Source organism: Tyto alba, unplaced genomic scaffold (genome assembly GCF_018691265.1).
Source record: "Tyto alba isolate M040663 unplaced genomic scaffold, T.alba_DEE_v4.0 Super-Scaffold_12, whole genome shotgun sequence".
Classification (NCBI taxonomy): Eukaryota; Metazoa; Chordata; class Aves; order Strigiformes; family Tytonidae; genus Tyto; species Tyto alba.
Genome location: NW_024881274.1, coordinates 3231328 through 3253086, shown reverse-complemented (window position 1 = coordinate 3253086; position 21759 = coordinate 3231328). Strand labels below are relative to the sequence as shown.

Genomic DNA, 21759 nt, shown 5'->3' with positions numbered 1-21759 from the left:
CCCCCGGGCTCCCCTCCCTCCGCGCTCGGAGGTGAGGCGGCCGCGGCTGCTGGGTTATTCATGAGGGGGGGGGGGGCGTGGCTACACGCAAAACGCGCGCCCCTCTCCCGCCCGAGCGCAACCTGCGCCGGGGGAAGGTCTCCGCGGGAAGGGCGGCGGCTCTCCCGCCGCTCGTACCTGGGGGGGCGCCTCCATCCCAGCCGTGATCGCCGCCGCCGCCGTTAAGCCCCGGCCGGGAGCAGCGCCCGCGCCCGGCCAGCGGGAGAAACTTTAGCGGGAGGCGGGTGCGGGAGGCGAGGGCGGGTCCCTCCCGTGAGGGGGGAAGGCGGTGGCGGCCCCTTCGCTGAGGGCGGGCGGGGGGCGCGGGCCCGCTCGCTGAGGGGGAGGCGGGCCCCGGCTGTGAGGGAGCCGTTCCCGCGCTCGGGGCGGCCGAGGAGGCGGCTGCGGCGGCTGCCAGCGCCTCCAGCAGGGCCGAGGCGTTGGAGCCGCGCTCGGCCGCTGAACCTGCTCCTGCAGGTACCGCTCGGAAGGGGCCGGGGCCGAGCCGAGGGATTTTTTTGGCGGTGGGAACCCGATCACCGCAACCGGCCCCCGCTGCCCCCGGGCGGGCGGAGCTGCTCCAGGTACCTCCCGGCCGTGTGGGCACAGCTCCCTGCTGTGAAAACACCCCCACAGCCGCCTTTTTTTTTTTTTTTTTGCTCCTAAAAAATGAGACTTCTGGAAATAAATCCTGAAAACCAAAACGTTTCGCTCATCCTCCCCTACAACAGATCAGACAGACAGTTGAAGACCAGATGCAAAAGGAACACACAGGAAGAGAAAAGCTATATTACCTCTTAAAGCTAATATAAACATTTATTTAAATTACCTAAATAGCTTAAGATATACATTGCAACTGGCAATCCAATCAACATATCAGCACTGTTTAATTGTTCACTGTAAATGAAATAGTGGCAGAAATCTGAGTTTCTCATCAAACTAAAAATCAATGTTATTTTTGCACAAAAAGGTACATGTTAAACAGAATTTTGTGGTTTATCTGGTTCCTTCCCGTTGAGAAAACTAGGTCTTAGTCAACAAAATAATGTTTCTAGTCCAGCACAAAATGTTCCCCATAATTAAAACTATCTACACCCCACTGGGATGGATGCCTTGTCAAACCTTCTGGATGCAGATTACTTGCCTCCATCTAACCCTCGAACGGTTAAGAGATTTACATCACATCTGACCACAGTGCCAAATTAATGACCAAATAAACTAAGCGACAGGGTAATCTTCGGTTGTGAGTCAAGAAAATTACCTGTACAAAAAATAAATGGCAATAGAAAGAATCCTACCTAGGAAGTGTTAATAAAAATTGGAGGTAGCTCTGTTTTGGTTTTTATGTGCATTTGTTAGCAAAGCTGATAAGATGCCAAGTTTCTGGAAGTAAACTTGGATCAGAGTGAGTGAATATATGTCATTTATATCATCTGTCCCTTCGGTCCTTGGGTTTTGCCTTCATAGGAGGGTGGCATCACATAACACTGCAACAAGCACTTAAAAAGCACAAAAACACAGTAGGGAAATCTTCCAGCAATATTTTCATCTAAATCTGTAGCCTCCTGTCACTCGCATTACTTCCAGCAGAAATGCTTTCTGTAATTCTTCTGTTGCCCTTTAGTCTTTTTCAACCACGTATACTAGAGGGGAACACATAGCCAGAATAATTCCCATTTTTCCTTCAGCAGTTTATTAGCATAGCAAATCACTGACTCTGCGCACAGTTGCAGTACCAAGGAGGAATAATAGTTCCACCTACAAGAAAATATTCTCAGAACTGATGTCAACTGCTTTATATACGTAGCCGTATCGTTCCTAAGAAAACAGATTTCAAGACATAGGTTTGTGAAAGAGAGGGAGGATCTGACGCTTCCAGTACAGAGCTGAGAAGTCAAAGGGAATGAGAGAATGGCAAAGGACCAGCTTCCACGTGGGAAGAGAGGGGCCGCGTTGTCTATATACTGAGTTATTTGTGTCCGTGCGTTACTCAGGTGTGAGAACAGGCGCGCAGGGCCCGTTGCCCACACTGCCCTACTCAGCCACGGCCAAACGCCGATGCTTTGGCACGGGCCGGCGTGTGGAAAGGTGCCCCCGAGTCCTGGGGCAGCCGACAGCATTTGGGGCTCTGGGGCCTCCTGAGGCACGGGAGCTCCAAAGGCTCTGCGTGCTGCGTACCCGGAGAAGCCGGGTGCCTCCTGAGCAATGACCCAAGTAGGGAAGGAGCTTCTCCAAGTCAGTACCTGGGTTTGAAGTCCCCGAGGCGGAGGAGAGGACTGACAGAAAGCATCCTTGTTCTCCACCAATGACAGCCTCCCCGGTGTTTTGCAAGGAGCCAGATCCTGCTGGAACACGGGGAGTTTGCTCCGAAAACGCCGTCTGGGACACACAGGCACGCTTCGCTCCAAACTGCCCAGACCTACCAGGCTGGATTGGTCTGTGCCTATGCAGAACCACAACTGTAGGTATTTCAAGAACATCGAGACAAATCACCTATAGCATTTCATCTTCAAAGATGAGCTAAGGGGCGAGGGGGGAGTTTTCAGAATCACCGTTCCCGACTTTGGTCCAGAAATCCAATCCAAATTCCATTTTCGTCACATCCACACCCTATTACATCTAACCCCTTAGCGTTACGACCACTCGTTCAAACATCTCTGGTGAACTAGAGAGCCAAAAAACTCAAATAAAACCTCAATCAACTCTTTATATTTTGTGTGTTTGTACTGCAAGCTGACATGATGTTTGCACAACAGCAAAGAAAAAATTTGGCCATAACAAACAAGATGTCTCTTAAAAAGCCAGAATCCCTACAGGAAGACATAAAAACACTCAGTCTGTTAAACCATATATACCATCAGATAGTCTCTTAGATGGATTCTAATAAGTGTGACCATATGAAAAATAAATGTTGCTTACAACATTTGTTATCTAAGAAATATACGCCTGTGGAGAAAATATTCTAGTATAATCCTGTAAATGTGAGATACTACTTTTCTTCACACTTCAGCAGTCTATCAGAACACAGGCTCTGCCATCCCTTCAGTAACTAATGAAAGGCATGTCTATTTGTGTAGCCTGGGGAGTTTTGAAATAGATTTGTTTTTTTGCAGAAGGAAAGAGAGATTTCTGTTTTGCTGGCTGTTTAATTTCAATTTTTGCAATTTTTGGCAAGAGCACTCTGAGCTGTGGATAACTGACTCTAATTTGTCTAAAGCTAAATAAATGTGTGCTTTACCAGCCTTCTTCTGCCACCAGGACTGCATTTTAGCACCAGCACTACCCTTCATCTGAGCAATGGCTGAAACCGGGGCTTCCTAACAGCTTCAGAGAAGAAAAAAAGAGTAACAGTGTAAGTAAAAATAGCCTTATTTTCCTGTATACACCTGTTTTGGAGTGAGATGACCAGGCAACGTGAAAGGAACTGCATTTTGGGAATCTCAGAATTAATATTCAGGTTCTAGTTCTTTCAATAATAGAGGACAGCAGAGACAAAACTTTTCCTGCTTGCAGAGCTCTGTCTCCTTAGAAATACATATAATCAAACCCCAAAACTCCCTTCCACACTGAGAAAAAGATTGTTAAAGGCTGTGTAGAAACAAAGAGCTGGTGACATATGTCACAGCATACCAAACCCACATCAGAAGGGCCTGCCTGTGACAGGAAGCAACTTGCAGCCGTTCCCATTTCCCTCTGCAGCAGATGGAAGTTCAGGAAAAAAGCCACAGTCGTAGATGAAGTGAAAAGGTGTTTGGCCAAGAGATGACGAGTGTTGCACCATGTGCCGAAGGCCTGTCTAGGAGATCACTGACCTCCAGAAGGATTTAATTCTGTGTGATCAGAGACCCTTCGCGGAAGGTCTTGCCCACCATCATCAAGGAATTTTCAGCAAGAACAATAGTGCAACAAATTACATTGTGAAAGAAGGGTCTGAGACAAGATGTTAGAACGTTTTTTTGGTAGCAGCGAGCAAAGAGTGCTTTTAAGTAGGATGATCATGTCCCCTGTCTAGCCATGTTTCCTCCTACCCTAAAACTTTTCAAACACTGATGCTTTCTTGCATTTTCTTTTCGAAAAGAGGTAGCTGAGTAAGACTCTTTAATCCACCAACCAAATGCACACACCTCAGTCCAGAATTCTGTGTCTGCTTAACAGAAAACACCCATTATTAAAAGAAGAACAATGTATGTCAAACTATAATTGCAATTTTGAAAGAGAGGACATATTTATGCAGCTCAATTTGGCAACAATACCAATCTCACCATCTTCCTCTTGAGTGGCACTACAGGAGCTTTCATGATTGCATGTGATCGAGATAACGTCTTGACTGCAATAATGCACCTCTGGCACTCTGGGGTACACCTATCAGAGGGCAAACAGTAAAGAAAAATCTTCATAATTGTACATTCTGCTTTGTTAATGTTACAGAATTAGTATCCTCTTTTTAGACAAAAGATACCGGCGTTTGTATATACATTAGACCAAACTCGAATACCAGATTTTGGTATTTCCCCATCCACTTATGCCAGGACCAACTTAGCTCAGTTTTTAAGAGTTCACAAGATCCCTGTTAATGACTGCAAAAAGGCAATCAGGCAAATGTGCGTTTGGGGTAGAAAAAGCTTCACGCTATTTTCTACAGCTATTTATAGCCTGTGTTCAGTAGCTACTGTAACAATTTTGGATGACATATGATGTTTGTGGTCTGGAATAAAGATAAATATACACTGAAAGCAGCTAAAACTGAACTTCCAGTTTATCTGTGTCTATTAATTAAAATTCCAGCACATTGTCCTTGTAATTTACATTCCAGCATTCTGGAAAGATACCGTATGTGTACTGGTACTTTGATGTGATGGTCTCACGACACAGGCAGAACAAGACTCATTGGCCGGCCAACTAGTAAAGTTGAAAAAAATTATAAAAGCTTTTCTGTTTTGTCTTTTAACTTTTGGCTACTTCTGCAGAGTTCAGACAAAGCTTGCTGTTAAAGGAGTTGTACACCCCAAAAGCTTGCCTCACAGTTCTAATTACACCAATCAGAAGACATTACTTTTACTAATAAATCTTGTCCAAACTGAAGTGCCAGGAAAAAAGACAACCAGTTTCTGTGTTATTTTCTGCCTATCCCCCCTATCTTCTTATCCCCTGAGAGAATGAGCAAATTAGCATGTTTAGCCTAAAGAAAAGATGATGAAAACCCTCATGTATGTTTAAGGTCAATAGGAGACGCAAAGAACCATTTGTTCTCCCTGACTGCAGCGAACAGGACAAGAGCTTAAAATGCAGTAAGGATGAATCTGACTGGAAATTAGCACTCATCTTCTAATTGCAGGAATGGTTAAGCATTGAAATAGATTGTGTGTAAAGACTGTGATGCCACCATCCATGGAGACCTGTAAGAACTGTAAGCATTTGTCATAAATAGATACAGTTGGGCCCAATTTTGGGCACTGGGGTAATGACTTGGAGGTTCCTTATGAAATTTCCAGCAGGCCTGTAAGACCAGATGCAACTTAGGAATTGGAGCAGCAGCATTTTGCACAGGGGATGAAGACACAAGGCCTGCTACAAATTACTATTTTCTAGATCAGCATGTCTTAAGCTTTTCAGGGATATGGAAAATTATTAAGTCTAAGAATTTCTCCCACAGGGTCACAGATCATCATTAGAACATTTAACTCGGGACACTATAAAGTTGATGTAAATCATGTATGTTCTTTTGTGCATGTGTTGGTAGGTCACTGAAACAATTTGCAGCAGATACCTGATAAGGTAAGGAAGGTAACATTGCTCACCCTCACAAGCAGACTTGGGGAATCTTCAGAAAAATACCAGTTCTAAAGCAGTGGTAAGTATTTTACAAGCAAACAAAATAAGTAAGGCTACTCAAAGTAAAACTGTCAGAAGTTTGATAAGTTGATTTAATATGCTGTATTTTGAAGAGTACAGTTTTAGTCATAGTCAATTTTATGAAAGGAAAAAGCTTTGGTTCACTCAATTTGTTTCTGTCAAATACACTAACTCTTAGCAGTGATGGAATAAATGATATTTAGTGAAACTGCTAGAATAGTCCCACGTATTGCATTAACCCTTAGCAGTGCTAACAGAACATGTCAGATTCTCTTCCAGTAGAGCATGTCTCCTGTGCAACTCACACAATAAATAAGTATAGATTTTTTTTTTTATATTGCTTGTCTACACCAAAATCCAAAGCGCTGTACGAGAGCGTGGTCTGAGCAGTTCTTTTGTGAACTGAACAGCACCGCTGATGAAGGGGAAACAGCACAGTAACTTTTTCTGGACATAACAGCACTGAAACACTTCCTTCCCTATACTTCTGTTTTTTAGTTTATGATACTGAACCCACTGAAATTAGTCAGGGTTCTCCCACCGTCTTCAGCAGGGGAAAGACCTGACCTTTAGTGGTTGGTTTAGATGGAGCTGATGATCTCAACTAAGATTAAGCAAGCACCCAGGTCCGCAAAGTTTTGAGATCCCTCAGCTCCCGCTGAAACGAGTCACAGGGACAGAAACTGCCACATTTTGCAGAAGCGAATCTCACAGCAGGAAATGGGGAAATGCCTCCCGTCCAAAAATCGCTCCAAGTCAAACCACCATGAAGAGTGAAGAGGATGTCTCCATCCAGAGTTTAGACACAATAGCTGATGAATTTTGTGTGAGAATATTTTAGAAGCGTTACTCCTATCTCCAGTAGGATCTTCCAACTCTGATACACTATCCCAAGAGGGCATCATTATCATGAACCACAGCAAAGCTCCAAATCCTTTTTTCATGACATTCCTAAACTGTTTGCTCCACCCTGATTCATTTTCGGAAACTGATAAGACAGCTGTGAAAATACACCATGTAAAGCACTCTCATATTACAAACCAGCTGGCAGAATTTGCACTTTTTTTTTCTCCCAAGGGAATAAAGATTGTTGTTTATTCCACTTTTCAAAAGGCATATGAACCAAAATGTAACCTTCTCTTAATTAACCCAAGTGGTATTGTTAAATAGGTGTGTACTGATATAACATTTTGGCTTGCAATAATCAGCAAAGCAGCTGCCTCCAAACCATGTGTGGGCTATACTCAGAAGACATTATTATGAAAGGGGGTGTGGGTCTTTCCTTTCATGAAAATGCTCATCGTTTTCACTGTTCCTCTTCAGTGTCTACTGTAACCACTACTGCATTTCTCATTTGACAGCTTCCTGTCACCAGGTGATAGCTATAAAGATCTGAAAAACTTGTATGTTCACGCCAGTGCAGTACTTTAACACTTAATGGCAATTTTTTTTTTCAAAATTGTGTATCTTAAAGGCAAGACCATGATCAAGATGCAGCTTGCTTGGCCTATTATGCTGGGTTCTGTTTGTACACCCTTCCCACAGTCCTTCCCAACTGCTCTATTATTTTATTGAAACTTCTTTCTTACACTTGCCTGCACTGCTGTTGTGTGCCATCAAGCTGTTGTTGTTTTACACCCTAGAGATGCCTGCAGTTCAGTGACAGATCCCTCTGCTAGCAACGTTAGCACTCTGTGATGCGGCACAGGAATCCAAATCTTCAGGACAAATGACACTATAGACATACTTGAGCTGAATTTACAAAGTGAAAAATGATGCCTTGATGCTGCAATTCCTTTTTAACAGTTTCCTAACTTCAGCTGATCCCAGCTGTCTGCTAGCAGTTATTATCCCAACCCTTGCCTCCTTCTCATCTCTTGTTTTTGCACCGATACTTAACAGCAGCTCACACAAGAGTCGTTTCTTCTTCTTGGTCCAGATGTAACGCCTGCAGCCTAGACCTGCAACTGAGAAACCGAGCTTGGTAATGGACTTACAGCTTAACTAGGCAACCCTGGAGAGCTACAGATTGCTTCTGCTACCACCAGACTTGCTGTGTGCATTCTCCTGGCAAAGGATCCCAGGAATATCTCCAAACTAGCTGCATTAAAATGCATCCTGGGATGGGCAGGATGGGAAGGGCTCCCTGCCACAGCTTTCAGTCCCTTTCACTACTGTTTTAGTCAGAAGCAGAGTGAGCAAGTAAAGTGTTCACCTAAAGTAAATCCATCCCTTAGGATGCAAAAAATACAGAATGCAGTTTCTAAATCACTGTGTTGTCTTGCAGGGATCCTGAGAAAAGGGAGTTTGGGGGCTGGGTACTGACCTGGAAGAGATGTACTAGAGGTGCTCTGCCGATTTGTCCCTAGGAAGAATTTCCATGTGGAAATTCCTCTGGGAGTATTATTGCTTTCCTCAGCATCCCATCCTAGTGGCTTCTGAAATCCACAGAGGATTTTAAGTGAATGGAACCAATGACAGCGTGGCTGTGTGGCTTGTGCATCTCTGAAGCCTTTCTGGGGGTTTCTTCTCTGAATGAGGGTGATTTGATAGAACAAACCACTCTGTATGCAGCCAATTATTGTCTGAGTGCTCCAGAATGAGCTGAAGCCTGGATAATTCAGAACATCACTTGCACCCTACAACTCGTGCCTATAGCTTTGTCATGCCATTTTTTCCATTATGAGTATCTGTTGTGTAACATCAGATACTTTGCAGTTAATTTTTTTTAAGGTAAGTCATATTTGAATAGAATCAAAAATAAGCAAGAGCTAAAATATCTGCAGTGCTGGGGCTGTGCCAAACACCCACAGATTCTGTACCCTGTACTCAAGTCTTGTCAAGTAGCTCAGCACATCTTTATTCTAATCATTTACTTTCATTTTATGCTTAACAGAGAATTGTCCTGATTACTCAAGCAAAGCACAGCAAGAAAAGTACAGAAAACATTTGGTCAGCTTTGGGCACTCGGTGCTGCTGTCAGTACTCTAACCTCCACAGCACTCATACGTTGAAATATTTAGGCATATGTGCAATGATACATATAGCTCCTGACTCTTCTTCTACAAAGTCTTTTAAATAAGTAATCAGATAACTCTAAGCAGAGAGGTGGCAAGAGCTGTTGGAAGTTATGGCATGACTTCTTACAGCTGAGAAAGGCCAGCGGTTAGTAACTCTTTCTGGCAATACAACTCAGGCCAGGGTTTTCAACCTACAACCATTTATTGTCGTCCTCATGACCGTGGACACCTAGGTGTTGCAGAAGATAACTGAGCAAGTGCTTTTCTTTTAAATAGACGAGCTCTGCATATCTGCACAGAGAGTGTTAGGTTACGTGATGAAACGCTCATCTCCAGGCAAAGAAAGGAGCACAGAGGAAAACTGTCAGGCAAGGAGCCTCCCCAGTGAGCTTAGAGAAACACAGCACCCAGACCGGCTCCTCCCAGCGCTACTGGCCACAACTGGGAAAACGGAGCCTCAGCAGCCTCGACTGTCGGGCCAGTTGATTTGGCAAGCCCATAACAGGCACCAGCCTCTACAGATGAGTCCATGCAGCACTCGGTTTACACAGCATTTCTCAGGGGACGAGCATCACCACTGGAACATTTTGGAAGTCCTTATAAAGAGTTCAAAAATCACTGCTCTAATCAGAATGGGTATAGAGTGTGAAGAGCCTGTCTAATGAAATAAGGTTTACAGGAAACTTAACAAATGCTTGTGTGTTGTGAGGAACTGAAGTGACTATTTTATTCATGCTATAAAAAAAAAAAAAAAAAAAAAAGTGATTCACCAGTAATCTGCATGCCATCTTCAAGCATGTAAAAAAAAAAAAAAAAAAAAAAACAAAAAAACCACATAGCTCCCACAGTGCTGTGATCAAGGATGATCACAGTACCTATGACAAGCATTGCTACACTGGATGTTCTAAAGGCATTTGAAAGCAAGTACTCTGGCATAGCCAGAATGGTGGTATGAAGGGAAAAAAGAAAAAAAATATGGCAAAAGAAAAATAAAAAAAGGTGGCAAAAGCCCCATAAACAATGACAACACTATTCGATAGCTCTCACTGCAGCCATAGCCATGGGGACACCAGCTATTATATCAGTTGGACCTGATGCAGCTGAAGCTGTTTTTTTTTTCCCTAGGAACTTCCTAATAATCTCTCTGCTGCTATAAAACACTCTAAACTCATGACAATATGGTAATGCAATACCCTTTATACAATGTCTTTAATGCACTATGGCGTAAGTGACTTTGCCCAAAGATATCATCATAAGCTAAAGGAAAGAGACTGGCTGCTGTGTCTGGAAAGCATGAATTAATGCCAGCCAGGTTTTCTCCTCTCCTGTGAAAGGGCATACTGCAAACTGCTTCCCTCGAGGAGGCTCTGTAAGTGGAGTTGCTGTTTGTATCCACTCCAATTTGGAATTAAGAATGTTTCTATACTCAGTCACCATAGCAGATCATAATATTTTTTTCACCTCTCCTTTTGGTGCAAATATCACATTTGACAACAACGCCCCTCCCAAGAAACATCAACCAACTTCTTGCTTGAATTAATTTCTTTCTTTTATAAATTTGTACTGTTGAATAATTTTTCTTCACTTGCAGTTTATCTCTGTCCTACCTTTTAGGCTGTCTACCCTCAGACAATAATTTCCAGCAGAGGTGGCTTACATTCTAATATTGAGTTAATCATTGACTCTTTAAGTGTTCCTGAGGTTATGTTGTTAATAAACCTCCAAAAGCATATGACCTGGGAAACAAAAGTAACCTTGTAGTCCAGCTTTTGGAACAATTGCTTCAGGAGTTGTGTCCTGAAAAAGTTTGGGTGCAGAGGATTTAAAGTTAAATCAAAGGTGAGAACAATTAATTTGAGAGGAAAAAAAATCTAAAAAACAAAAAACCAACCCAAAACCAAATAAACAAAACCAACAAACTATTCCAGAAATCAAAGAATTCAAGACCTTCCTTTCAGAACTACCTCAAGAAGCCTGAAATAGTGCTTAAGAATTCAGATTTGAGCAGGAACCAAAATATTCCTATAGAGAATAAGCTGTGATTCCAACGTGTTCTGGTGGAGCATTATCTCCACTGTGTGCTTTGTTCTTTACATATGGGTAACAGAGATTCCTGTAGCTCGGTGAGATGATTTGATCAAAGCTGGATTTACTAGAATAGGAGAAGTAAGCAAATGTAACAAAACACCTCAGAGACCAAGCGACTCCAACGGGAAACAGTCACTTGTCAAGGCAGCAGGATGATTTTTCTGTTGAAAGAGGGCAACAAGACCCTGGCTGGAGGTACAGGGTGCCCAAGCTGGATTCATGGGAGAGAGGAGGTTCACCGAGAGGTGTACAGGGCCAGTTTTTGCTGGAGTTTGTAATATTTTTTCAGTGATTACTCTTCCGAGCATAAGAGAGATAATTCTGACACCCTGGGGAAAAGGGACTGTCTAAACTAATGGCTGGGTACCAGAATTTCTGGAAAGCCAGAGAGCAGGGTACAGTATGTGCTGGACCTAAACTAACACAGAAAAGAACTGACCGAGGAACTTTAAGATTTAGATACACGTTTTGTATGGCAAAAAGATACACTTAAAAGTTTTAATGTCACCTTCCAAATGCATTCTCAATACAGGCCTACAGTATTAAAGTTATTATCCCTTACCTTATACCTCCCTGGAAATTGCTTTTGGGGCCTTATACAATATCCGATGCAGTCAATGGGAGTGGTTTTTGAATGACTTCCAATAGAGCCATTAAAGTTCCTTCTTGGCTGACTTCAAAACATGCTGCAAGTTTCAGCTATGAAACCTGTGTGAATGAACAGAAAAATATCTGAGCAAGTTAGAGGAAAACATTCTTCAAACGTGCTTTGCTCAGTCCACCAGTCAGGACATAACAGCAGCAAATGACTGAGGACACAGACATTGTTAATTCCAGTAATCCATTTGATGTTCAACTACAGAAATAATATTTATGACACTCAAGAAGCTTTAAAAAAAAATTTAAAAAGCCCAGCACCAAGAAAACCATTTATAAACTGCAATATTTGAGAATGATCTCTCATAAAAAAAGATTAACTGCAGCAAAACGTGTAACTGGAAATGAGAGAAAGAGGGAAATGTCATAAGATTTAGCATTTGAGGAATATATGACAAGTTTTGCCAAGAATTATTCACATACATCTGCACAATCCACATCCATCCATTTTTACTTTTTTTTGTGGGCCAATAAAGAGAGCTACGTATTGTCAATCCTAAAAATAAGCGCTTAAGCTTTAGAAAACATTTGTATCACAGCACAGAAAAGAATGATTATGTTCAAATTAACCTTTCTCACTGTTTCTGTGGCTTCAGCCATATTAGACCGAGGGCACAGCATAACCTTTCCCCTTCCCTCAGACAGAAACAAGAAAAAACACAAAGGGAAAAGGTCAGATGACCCTAATCAGTGACCACCTTAGCCCAATCTTCCTGCTTTCACATCTTTTCAACTCCTTTCCCCACGGGTTTTGCATCCCAGGTGCTCCATTCTGCCCTGCAGCACGCAGGCTTTTCAAGAGGTCACACCAGATACGTCCATGGTCCCTGCTGGACTCCAAAGCTCAAGGTGAAATCCTGGCTCCATTCAAATAAATCACAAAACTCCCCTGCCTTCAAAAGACATTCCTCCCTGTAAATTCCAGAGTCATTTGCAGAACTGTCCATCTGCTTAACTGTTCGCCCCTGTTGTTGGTTTCTGTCAGCGTTACCTTCCCTGCATACCTAATAGTGGATCTGCTCTAGTTACTTAGTTAATTAGCTTTCAGAGCATCTACTGTATACCAGGTAGGGGTACTTGAACGGCCACCCTATAAATAGGCTTAATACTGGCTAAATAAAATAAATGCTAGTTTCTTTCCCCACAGGCAAGCTTCAAAAATTAGGGACATTCCTCCAAAGTAAATTCTCAAACACACGTTTCCAACTGGTCATAAAACCCTGGAGGTAGTTTTCCTGGAGGAGGGACAGAGATTACATGGGCTAAGGTTGGGCGGGAGGCTTCCCACCGTAGGCTCTGCCTTTGCCACACCATAAAGGCAACACCGTGCAACCCGCTCCTCATCACGCAGCTCCCAGCCATGCAAACCATGCTCTAACTGTCCTGCATCGATGCTGGCTCTTTTATATTCCCTTTCAATACAGGAAAAATTCATAATCTGACAAATGCTGATACTATAGTCCCAAACCCTCCTTATTTCCATACTGGAGTATTACTGGTATTGACAAAACCATTCCCCAGTGGGTGCCCTTAAACTAGTCATTTATTCAACCAACACTATTTCAACGCAGCTTGTTTATTCAGTTGCCATTGACATTTCCTATAGTTTGTTTAATTCACAGCAGTGACACCTATGGGTGAGAGCGGGGCAAATTAACCCGCTTTTGAAGCTACAACCAGCCACCAAAGCCAGCCAGAGCTCCCACAGCTGTCTGCATTTGTTTATAATACAAGGGATAATTTTAGCAGCACTCCCTTTTGTTTTTCTCTCTATTTAGAAAACAAATGCTAAACCTTCTGGGGAATATTCAAGAGCTCACTTGCCATTACCATGAGCCGTACACTAACCTCATCAGCAACAACAGGACTGAAAATCATGGTTTCTGGAACAGAGGGCTGAGCAGATGAGTATTGCTGAGCTGTCGGGACAGTTGTGGAGGGCAGGAGCTGACAATCTAAAGAGATTTTTGCCTTTCAGCTAACAATTTTAATCCCATGCAGTAAAGGTCCTCCCCCCATTCCCTTGCTTCCAACTGGCCTTCCAGATGCTATTTTTGCTACGTGTTCATGACAAATCTATTCAGTACTGTAAGAAAGCCAAAGGTTCTTTACACTAGTAATTTAGCTACGTCTGCCACAGCTCCACTGCTGGGGCTTTTGACAGCACAGTGTAAACACACAACTGCAGGCAAACAAGTTAAAAGTATAATGAAAAGAAAACAGCTGGAAGACATGAGTCCAGTGCATTGTTCCCTCTGCTTTATGCAGTTACTTATTCTTGTGCAGTCAGCTCACAGCACTTCTAAAGAAGCAATGTTTATGTGTTTATGCATGCTTTGCCTTGGTGCTAATAACAACCCAATAGGTGATGCAAAAGGAAATGAGGCCCGTGGCAAAGACAGCTCAGGCATAAGTGATGAATCAAATCAAATGGGAGCCTCAATTCCCTCATTTCTTATCGCTTAAATCCTTGGCTTTGAAATTCTAACACCATTTTCACTGTTGTAATATAATTTTTTGCAGTCTTTTGGTTTGTTGTTTAGAGGAAACAGGAAAAGCAAAATCCTTTTCTCTCTTCCGTGCTTCATCATCAGTAGGAGAATTTGAAGACATGAGAAATTTTTCACAAATATATTTTTATTAGAAAAATAACATTTAATTTAATTTCAACTGTACTTGGAAAAAGATTGCTTCCAAACATGTTTTCAGGCTTTTGTAAGAGTGAGCTTTCTTTCCTGACATATTCACACACTTCACTACTATTTTCCAAATTTTTCCAGTTGGAAGACAGTACGAATATGTGGGAAACACTGTCAAGCTTTGGAACACTTTCCAAATGAAAATAACTTTCAGTCTTGAAAGTAACACTTGCAGTACTTACCAGGTGTTAAATGTTTGATGCGTTAATTTTTAAAGTGACAGCATGACCCTGAGGCTGTTTTTAGGCTATTTTGGTACAAAATGTCAGGTTCCCACTCCAAAGATGACTCTAGAGCTCTTCAAGACCAACAGCCATGTTTCTCGGATGAAAAAGAGAAGACTGCTTACACGAGGGGACGTCAACACCTTCCAGTGTCACCTGCACCGTGGGGTTGAAGAACACCAGCCTTACCAACACACAGAGACACAGGCTGTATCGCTACATTACCTTAAAGATCTATGGTAAAAGACATAATAATATAAGAGCAGCTAATGCATTTTTTTCCTCAGTCTAGCATTAAATGCAGAACCTATGTGATTATATGATGAGTTATGCAGTAATAATATGACCCTGCAATAAAAATGGAAAGTCAGTGGGCAGTCTGTAAACTGTAAGTTTTCCTAAAAACCAACCTGTAAATATCTGCAGAGGAAGCAGCATCCTTGGAAAACAATGTGTCATAAATCTCTTTTTCTTTCCTTGACATACTGAGCACAAAAAGGAGCTAACATGGATAGCAGCTGCTAGCATGTTTGTCTTACACCAATTTCTTCATGTCTGAGAAGAAAAGGAATCCTTTAACAACACAGTAGACAAATATTTGTCCTGGTTCTTTTTTTTCCTTAAATGAAGCGCTCTCATTTCCAGTCACTTACTCCCTGTGTGTCCTGGCTTTTGATGTTGTGTTTCTCTTGCTGAAAATTCATTAAATCAACATTTTGCCATGAAGAGATTCCTACATAACCTGGAATGCATTCAGATAACACACAGGGGGACGACTGTCACACAAAGAGAGTACAGGATGTAAATATAATTTAGTCCGATGTGTATGTCTTACCAGTATGCCTTTTACCAGTGCAACTCATACTGGGTAGCATGCTAACTTACAAGTGGACCCATTTAACCTAATAGCATAATTTACATAATAAATTAGGTTTTCAACAGTGATCACCACCTGGCAAATGTGACACTCATGAAGAAATATTTCAAAATAAACTCATACAGTTCTGATTCTACCAGATGTTTGGTGTATTTTTCGAAATCTGGTTCTTACCAGATGGAAATTCTAATGGGAATACAGGCAGAGGAATGACATAGAACACAGCATTGCAGATGTGTACATACAAATGTAAGGCCTTATTCCACCTGATGCAACATTAAGCTCATCGCATAAACAGAGCAAAAGTACTACAGTAAATAAAGGAGTGATCTGCTTTAGACAGCACATCTTTTCACACTCTTATTTCAGCTTTGTTTCTTCATGGATGGGCAGAAAAGACTGCAAGAAAGGGGATCAAGTTTTAAAAGTGTCATTCTGTGAACAAGAGCTGAAGGCAGCTCAAGAGTTTAAAACACAAGAGCAATCCAAAATTGTATCTTCAGTGCTACAATAGCTCAGCTACATGCCATCTCATCCTATAGTACACGCCACACCACTGGAGGCTTATATCCCTTTCCTAGATTGTAAACAACGCACGATATTTAAGCCTGAAATGCAGTATATGTGTAGCTACAATTTCCTCACAAATGCAAGGGTTTTTTTTTTCACCTAATCCATTCCAACTACTACAGTCATTTGTAATGCATATTCGTACTTTATCATGTTGGTATTGAATCTTTAGCTTCACTGTGATCAAATATTTAAAATACAACTAATAAATGGAATGTAGGCTTTAATTCACTGCCACTCTCTCCTTTATAATCTACAGATAAATTATACAGGCAGAATCCTTCCAGAAGTATAGAAAAGAACAGATTTTAAATTGGATTGACAGCAGTGGTCATTCACAGGTAGTAAGCATCCACTCATGTATTACAGACTGTGGATAAATGGGAAATTGTTACCTTCAGAACTGACAGTTCCTCACCTGACATTTACTATAAAAGATTAAAAGAACCAGTTACAGCTGACAACAGACTGGACTGAAATTGTACTAAGTATGAAGATTTGGAATCTGGTCTGCTTCAGTGAAGGCTGGGACACATGCACCTGATTAAAATAAGAATGGCCTCAAAACAAAGATCAGCTCTCACCATCTATTTGCTAAATAGGTGGGATGTGAAATTACTTCCCCTGACAATGAGCATTCCTGGGGGGATAGTAAATGCACAGCACAACATAACAGAAAAATTGAAATAAAAGCACACAGGGCATTTTTAAGTGTCATCATTTGTTAATGCTGACATATGTGACCAATCACAGTCAATTTAGTGTTGATGTTAAGTTTGTCATTTTTACAAGGATTGAGTAATGTTAAATATCACTGTGGGCAGGTGTGATTGTTATTTAAAAGAAAGCTGATACAAGATATGAAGGGCCACATCTACAGTTGGTATAACAAGTTAATACTGCCCATTTCAGGACAATGGAGTGAAGGCAAATTAAATTATCTGAGAACCTGTCTTGGTTTATATATATGTATATATAAAAAAAACACCAAACCCAATAAAAACTGTGCAAGCAAAAATAATGTTCACATCTGTTTCAAGAAGTACATGCACAAATTAATTTCAGGCTTTAGGATACAGAAATTCTATAGCCAAAGTGAGGGATTTTCCCTTGAAAAATTAAACAGATGCCTTAGCTTTGGTATGCTTTTCCTTTTTTCTTTTTTTTTTTTTTTTTTTTTTTTTTTTTACAGCCCAGTTAAAAGCATTGATCAATGCCAGAGCCAGCAAAGCAGAAAAGATGGACATAACATCAAACCTAGTACTTCACTAACTACCTTTGACCTCGTTGACAAATAGCCCCAAGCAATCCAAACAGCAGTATATCCTCTGCATGCTTGTCCATGCTGCCTTCTCAAATACACTGCAGGAAGGTTACTAGAGACAAGAAGTCACAATTTCTCTGCAACACCAAACATATCAAGTAGGTCCTCACTGTTCATTTTCCTTGTTCAGAGGACAGAAAGAATTGCCACCACAGTAGGTCATTAACTACCCTCCTGGAACATCACATTCTTAATAACCTGAGAGGCTGACATACAGGCCCCTGTGGTTTTCAAAATCCTATGCACTCACAGGTTGCACATGAAATAATAAGGAATGGGTTGCTCCATAGGAAAGGTCATACAAAGCAGGCAATCAGCTTGCTAGTAGATGTTCAGGAGCTGGCTCAAAACAAGACGCTGGCAGCTTGCAATCACTGGACATAACGTGCCACGTTCTTTCCTCCTCTCCAGCTGCCAGTGCTAAGAAGATCCTTAAAATACAAGGAAATCCACAATACAGTTCAAACCCAGCAAATCAGTGTGTTCCCTGTGATTCCATCTCAGCTTTATTCGACTGCTTTGAACATGGGCGCTCTGTTGCACGCCTCGATCCATGGGTGTGCAACTCCACACCTCACCAGGATCCCACCCCTGCAACACACTTCAGCGGTCTCCTCAGACACCTGCCTTGGCACCCCCCAGCCACAGTCTGTCATACCCACCCTTGGCACATCTCTGACACAGCAAAGTCGTTAAAGTTAACTTTACACATGCGTGTAGTTCTACTAGTTTAATAGGAGGGGTTGGGTGCTTGTAGTTAATCCTTGCATAAACTATTTCCTCTTGTTCAAAGCAAGGTGACTGACTGTTCTTGGCAGTATGGACTATGCTGTTGTATCTGTTTGTCTATCAGGGGGGACCTGACAGGCAACCCCAGGTAGGATATGACTACAATATAAATATTTAACACAACTTTACATTTTAATTTAATCATCCGTCTTTGTAATGATGTCCTAAGCTTTACTAATGCACATCCTCCTCCACGAGGCAGGTTATTATCAAAAGCCCTCTGAAGTACAGGGAAGATAAAACCACAAAAGGAACCAGTATCAGAGCAGGAACTAGAATGAACTTTCAAAAAGCATTTCAACACCTGTGTTTTGGGAGGCTTGTCCTAGAACATGACATCTGATCAGCTGCAAACCTGGGAAGCTAAGGATGCATCTCTTTTCACACGGTGCAGATGGCATCACTTTAATTACTCTTCAGCATCATGTGGTGAATAGAACATTTTTTTTTTTTTTTTAAATAAATGGACTGTTGTCTGCCTTCCTATGAATGTTCCCACATTGAACATTCAAGTGAGGGAAAGCAAATGGGGGGGGGGGGGGGGAAATTCCCATAAAACAGGGATCTTTCTGTAGTACTCCACGGTAATTATTTCACACCAAAAAGACAAAAGTTGACAGAATGAACATATGATCAAAACCATGGACAGTATTAAAAAGCACCGGCTGCATTTCCTAGTTACGGGAGCATAGGACAGGGTTGCTTGGTAACACAGCCTGCTGGCTCCAGCCACGCTCCGCTCGGAAATCAGCCATAAAAGGAACTCCCATGCCAATGCAGCGTTGCTGCGGCAACGCGCAGGAGTGATGGATCCCAAGTTAGAGACACACCTTAAGCAAGAATATGTTTCCTCTCATTTTAAACACTTTTCAACCCATAAATACATGGAGTCTGCAATTCTAAATCGCTCCCAGCAAGGCTAAGTTAGGGGGGGTTTTTTTGTTAGCATTCACATCATTTGAGACTTTGCAGATGTAGCGAAGCAATTAGCAAGGAGACAAAAAAAAAAAAAAAAGAGAGAAAATAAATAAAACCAACCCAAACCATACTGTCTGCAGCACTGGATTGCAAGCAGTTCATCAAACAATAAGGTAGAACTCAGAGCAGATGTGTAACTGCATTCTTACAGTGTATTAAAGAACAGGAAGAGCAGGGTACCAGAGCTGGTAGATGTGAGCTACAGAGAGGCTGCGGGAGGCACCGGGCGTCAGTGGGGCTGCGCAGGCAGAAGACGGGGGTTTCGGGAGCGATGCTGCAGGCACCGACCCTGCGAGCTGTCTGCATCCCAGCACCGTGTCTGCTGCCATCTCAGCCCACGCAGTCCGGACTTTAAAGCACAAATTAGCCGCCCAAGCAGGGACAGCTTGCAGTCAGGTGGGGTAAATCGCACCTTTGGGTGACTGATCATGAACTTGCTCTCCAGGACGACTGAGTGACCCAGGATAAGTGGCTCAGATGGAACATTCCAGACACCCACTTTTGATCTGACAGATCCTACCCTTACACCACCTCACTGCCCCACTGTACGCAGTTAAAACAGCTATATCAGACCATCTGACTAAAAAACTGTCGTGTCTGTAAAAAACAGTCTGATGGAGGGGGAAGGTTACTATGACCATGTGGAAGAGTAAGTTTGTTGTCTCCTAGAAGTAAGTTTTCCCCTTGAAGCCAAAGAGCTACAGGGGTTTGCAGGATGTCAGCTTTAACCCAGCGTGCAATTCCTTCACTTCTAGCAGCTGCCGTCCACCACTTCATCTCTGCACCAGGATTATACCGCTAAACCAGACACATACCTTGACAGGGAACTTCACTTTTCAAAGTCAATCAGTGCCAGCTTGTAACACTGTCAAGTCTGCATTCATCTCACTGGTGGTAGCCAGATCCTCAGGCAAGTACCAAGTGCAAATCCTGAGGACAGACACAGAGCTTCTCTTTCTTGTTGCTGTGACATGCCAATGACTGGCAACTGAGTACGAGGGGGGTTAACAGAAGCTGAGTTCTTTTTTGCCTGAAAATGTCTAAAACGGCCCTACGAACCAAAATTATAAAATAATTATACTCTGCCTTGAGCTGAACACAAAAAGGTTATTCACTACAAAGCCCTAGCAACCATCTTACCCTTAAAGAAAAAGAAAGCAGACTGCCAAAGCAGTAATGAAATGACACACAACTGTTCATTTCATCTCTGTTTTTCAGAAGTCTGTAATAATAACCAGTAATTCATTACAAAGCATCCATTCTTGTTCCCTAATTCCCACCTAGGGATATTAAAAGACTTAACCATTCCCTAGCTGTATCTTTTAGGAAGATAATGTCCACTATATTCCTTAAGTAGAAATACACAAACCTTTTTAAAGGGAAATAATCAAATTTTATAAAGGCTCCATAAAAGTGCTCAAGTGAGTCCAAAGGGCTTAGCAGGGCCAGTAATGACATCTGAACATACAGATTAATTTTTTCTGTGGCCCAACATGAGGTAAGTTTGATGGCCTCAGCACAGTGCTTCGTATCAGAAGGTCACCTTGCATAGACTTAACAGTTCTGAGCAGAAAAGAATGAGAACTGCACTACAGCAAAGCTACACAGGTTTATGCTGTAATTAGCTGAAAATACACAATTTCATCGTCATCATTTGCGTGTCTTTCAAGAGGACATGTATTTATTACCAAGTAGATAGAGATCTGAAAATAATAGCAAAAGCAGGCAGGATTAGGAATAGCTCCTCTAATTGTGTTGCAACATGATGTTACCGCATAATGAAAAAGAATTCAGTTCCAGAAGCAGAAATCTCTGTGCAGCTCCTGCGTTCAGCCACTCGGGAGAAAGAACTGCCTCCAAACATCGATCCTGCTGACTGACTCAGGATTGACATTAACAGGTCTGCTAGTCTCATCCAGCTGCCAGCTGCTCTTATGTATGTAGGAATAAACTGGGCTATAAAGATACTTGTGGCATTAAAAAAAAAAAAAAAAAAAAAAAAGCATATTCACATATGGTACCTACTTGACAAAAACAGATGCAGGCACATAAACACCGTGCAGTTTAAACAGGGAGAATCTTTGGTGAGGAGCCACGAACGTATGGCTACCACTCCACGTGAATTTATGCAACACTAATACATTCTCCTCTGCATCCAGGGCACAGTCTGCTGCAGTTCTCAGTTCAAATGCTGCCTCCTTAGCACAAGACAAAGACAGACACTTCTGCGTTTAGCTCTGGAAGTCCTCACGGGACTCAGCCAGGACAGTGGCTGCAAAGGCTCAGCCCCTGTTTAAATTCCTGGGGCTTCTAGAACTGAGATCAAGCTTTTGCTTTCCACAGGGCACGTGGAAGCCCTCTGCCAGCAGAGCAGGATCTAGGATGCAGCTATCCATCCTTCTGCCTCTGCAGTTATTGTGGTCAGTCCATGCTGCTGGCCAAAGCGCCAGCCCTCGATCAAGAGTTCGCTCCCCAGTGCCAGATTCAGCCCGATGTTCCCTAGGAATTTTGAAATGTACCTACAGCACAATACCATAAACACTTTCTATTACTGTATGCTGTCTAATCAGCAATTCAATGAGCATTATATTTTTATTTACATCTGAAAGAGCTGCAGTAAAAAAATTCTGGGCAGGCTATG

The 21759-nt window shown here is 42.2% G+C and overlaps 1 protein-coding gene across 3 annotated transcripts in view; it reads right to left on the bottom strand.

The window, feature by feature from the left end:
* The window catches only part of TANC2 (tetratricopeptide repeat, ankyrin repeat and coiled-coil containing 2), a 281670-nt gene that overhangs the window by 251017 nt on the left and 8894 nt on the right, over window positions 1-21759 (bottom strand). Inside the window, exons 2-3 of one of the 3 annotated variants that reach the window (XM_032996633.2) lie at window positions 14539-14736; window positions 11563-11708 (exon numbers count right to left, since the gene is read on the bottom strand). The exons of 1 other annotated variant lie outside the window; for it this stretch is intronic. The gene's annotated coding sequence lies outside the window, so the exon portion shown is untranslated. The remainder of the gene's footprint in view (window positions 1-11562; window positions 11709-14538; window positions 14737-21759) is intronic. One more of the 3 variants, XM_032996632.2, reaches the window with a different exon arrangement.